Below are 4,352 nucleotides of genomic sequence, written 5' to 3'. Positions count from 1 at the left end.
TGGCACAAGGTTTTTCACAAAGGCCCGGTATAGATTATGAAAAAACGTATTCCCCTGTAGTGGATGCGATAACATTGCGTTATTTGGTCAGTTTAGCTGCATATCATAAACTGCACATGCATTTAATGGATGTGGTAACAGCCTATTTATACGGCTCATTAGATCGGGATATCTATATGAAAGTCCCTGAAGGACTAAAGATATCTAAACCACCCAATGAATATTTGCAAGGGTTATACTCAGTCAAATTGCAAAGATCTTTATATGGTCTAAAGCAATCTGGACGAATGTGGTATAATCGTCTTACTGAGTATCTGGCTAAAAATGGATTCAAGAATGATGATATCTGCCCCTGTGTTTTCATAAAAAAAATTACATCTGGGTTCATTATAATTGCTGTGTACGTTGATGATTTAAATATCATTGGGACTCCTGAAGAGATTCCAATAATTATAAAAACTCTAAAAGAAGAGTTTGAGATGAAAGATCTTGAAAGAACTAAATTTTGTCTCGGCCTGCAGATCGAGCATATAAAAAGTGGGATCTTTATTCATCAAACAACATACACAGAAAAGATCTTGAAGAGATTTTATATGGATAAGTCACATCCATTAAGTACTCCAATGATCGTAAGATCTTTGGATGTGGAAAAGGATCAATTCCGTCATAAAGAAGAGAATGAAGATATACTTGGTCCTGAAGTACCATATCTTAGTGCCATTGGAGCGCTAATGTATCTTGCTAATAATATGCGACCCGATATATCATTTGCTGTGAATTTACTAGCAATATATAGTTTCTCTCCAACCAGAAGACATTGGAGTGGAATCAAACAGATCTTTCGATATCTTCATGGAACGGTTGATATGGGATTATTTTATCCCTACGGATCCAAGTCAGAACTAGTTGGCTATGCAGATGCCGGATACTTGTCTGATCCACATAAAGGGAGATCTCAAACAGGATACCTGTTTACATATGGTGGAATAGCTATATCATGGAGGTCTACGAAACAGACAATTGCTGCAACATCCTCTAATCATGCCGAAATACTGGCGATTCATGAAACTAGTCGCGAGTGTTTTTGGCTGAGGAGTCTGATTCAATATATTCTGTCATTATGTGGACTGATTGATCATAAGATAGCTCCAACTGTCCTGTTTGAAGATAATACAGCATGCATTGCTCAACTTAAGGGTGGATACATCAAAGGTGATAGAACGAAGCATATTTCTCCCAAATTCTTCTTCACTCGTGATCTTCAAAATCAAGGGACAATTGATGTCTAGCAGATCCACTCAAGTGACAATCTGGCAGATTTATTTACAAAGTCACTCCCAAAATCCTCTTTTGAAAGATTAGTACATGAGATTGGGATGCGCCAATTTCGAGACATTAAATGATGTCGGCATGAGGGGGAGACTGTACTCTTTTTCCCTTGGTCAAGTTTTTTTTCCATTGGGTTTTTCTTGACAAGGCTTTTAATGAGGCAGTCCCCATCACGAAGGACATTGTACTCTTTTTCCTTCACTAAGGTTTTTTCCACAGGGTTTTCCTTTAGTAAGGTTTTAATGAGGCAATAATCCTAAATGGTCATCCAAGGGGAAGTGTTACGATAAGAATGGATGACCATGGAAGGCTTATTTTTCCTATGTTAAAAGGAACAATTCACATGACAAAGCAATTAATATAGTTTGAAAAGTTGAATTTATTTGCCTATAAAAACATGGACGAGGCAAATAGTTTTTACACACAACAGGGAAATATTTTTTCTATTTTTGTTATTGCCATTGCAGCCGCTGAAGCTGCTATCGGACCGGCTATTGTTTCTTCAATTTATCGTAACAAAAAATCAACTCGTATCAATCAATTGAACTTGTTGAATAACTAGTATTTATATTATATTAAGCTAATTATTTTAATATTAGAATCTTCTATCTATATATCTTTATTTTATATTTAATATATCTTTTATTTATTTTATAATATTTAGAGATTAAATTTTTATGTAAGTTTTTTTATTTTTTGCATACAGCTCGTGTTGAGCCAAACCGAACTGGTCAATTTTCAAAGATTTTAATTGTGTTGACCGGTTGAAATACAAAAATGGTATCTATGTTAATCCAAACTAATCATATCACCAATTTGTTGATTTTTCAGTCCAACTACTAAGTCTGATTCATTTTTTATAATAATATAGAAGTTTAAAGTTTATTAAGTTTTAACTTGAGAAAGAGTTTCAAGATATAAAGAGATTCTTCTTTGATAGTTTGATATCTCATCATATCAAAAAATATTTTCTAAACTTATTTATGTTTCAAGTTGATGCATATTATCTATGTGTTTAAGTTTGAGAAAAAATGTTAAAGTTAAAATGTAGGTGGTAGATAATAACTTATTATTTATGTATATAATGAATCGATTTAGTTAATATGTATCTTTGAGACACATAATAAAGTTATCAATTAAAAAAATATAAAAAAATAAAATTTAAAATTTTAATATATTTATTATGTATTTATTAAAATAAATTATTTAAATTTTTTTATTACCACTAACTTTTATTTGTGCCTTAATGCAGTAGTGAGTTCTGCAACGAGATGGGTAAGTCAAGAGCACAAAAATTTTTTTGGAAGAAATGTTGTTGGAGAACAGATAGTGACAATAAATTTGTGCATCAAAGAGAAGAAGGAGAGAAAGGAATTTTGTTAGTGGGTAATAATGGTGGTGATGTTGCACGTGAGACCCTATGAAAAAAATTTGAAGAGGAAAAGAAAAAAGAAAAAACTAAAAAGAGAAAAGAGATAGTTAAGTAATTTTAATGTTTTAGTTTTTGTATTTATTTTAAATTAAATATGATTATGAGACTTAATTTAGTCTTTGTTTTTTAATGTTTGTCTTTAATTTTTATCTCTTAATTTTAGTTTTTCTTTTAAACATAATTTTATTATACATATTAGCTAAACCCATAATTAATAGTTAGTAGTTTAGCATTTATTATAATAGTTATAGTTAACTATTAATTCGATACCCAAAAAGCAATAAAAAATTCTCTAAAAATGATTATCAATAAAATTGTTGAATATTTTTTTTGAACCCATAAGTGAATGTTTAATTTTTTTTAAATTTTCATTAACAGTTGGATGGGTGTGGGTATTTTGATTTTTCAGACAAGAGACTGCAAATACTTTGTATGAGTAGATGAGATCAAAGAAGGTTGGAAAGGTCTGGCAAGATGGTTAGTTAGTTAAAAGAAATACGGAATATTCTCATGTAAGATATCAGGATGGATTGACAATCGCTGTAATTGATCAACATCTTCATCACTTGCTATGCTTCTTAGTTCTTCGGATTCATAACAATGATATCCAATATTTTCATCCAAAAATTCTTCCACGTCAATAGGCATATAGATGGATGAAGGCTCGTTAGGATCAGGATTGGGTATGAAAAGTTGTCCAGTTGGAGGCCTCTTTGCTAATCTTCTCTTATTCACCTTAGGCCTTCTCTCAGCCTGCTCATTTGGAATATTCTAGTTATTCTGAGGAGTACTATTAGTATTAGAAGATGGGATTGGGTTTGATTCAAGATTTGATTGTGACTATATGGCTGTGAAATGTATTGGATTACTTGTTCAGCTGCTTGGCCTTCATTCTCATTGGATATTAAGATAAAAGCTACACTTGGAGATGTTGAACCAGCAGTATGTATTGGTTGCTGCTCTTGTTCAATGGGATGTTGTGAAGGCTGTGATTGATTGGAAGGTGGCTCATTTGGTTGCACAGGTATTGTGGGAGGCTGATATATCTATTTTGCTGGAGATATTTGTTGGGCCATGACAAACCCCATTTTGAGGGTTTATCTTGTGCTAATTTCAAAGGGTTTATCAATGATTTCACACACTTTCTGCATGAAAATACATGGATTTGCATTCCTTTCCTAGTTTTGTTTCATGAATGAAAACATGCTTGTTTTGCATTAAAAGAGATACATCTCTAATCCTCTCTCGATGCCATTCGATGCCGTGACTTGTGCGCTAAGTGGTTTCAGGATATAGAGTAGGAACGGACAGGAAAAGAGAAGGAAGACGGGTGCAAGGAAAGGAAGCATGAGAATTGAAGCTTTGGAAATTTCCGCATGGGCGCGTGCGCGCACCTGACGCGCCCGCGCGGATGAGAGCAACGTGAAGCCGAGATTGAGAGCCAAGCCACGAGCCGGCTTGAGTAGCGGCTAAGCCAGGACCCTCATGGACGCGTACGCGTACGTTCCGCCTCCGCGCATACTCCAGAACCGCATCCATGGCGCGCACGCGTACCTTGCGCGTACGCGCCGATGTTCGAAAATGATTTTTT

The sequence above is a fragment of the Arachis duranensis genome, chromosome 3 (genome assembly GCF_000817695.3).
Source record: "Arachis duranensis cultivar V14167 chromosome 3, aradu.V14167.gnm2.J7QH, whole genome shotgun sequence".
NCBI classification, from domain to species: domain Eukaryota; kingdom Viridiplantae; phylum Streptophyta; class Magnoliopsida; order Fabales; family Fabaceae; genus Arachis; species Arachis duranensis.
The sequence above is the reverse complement of the archived record's forward strand: the minus strand, read 5'-3'. Positions refer to the sequence as shown.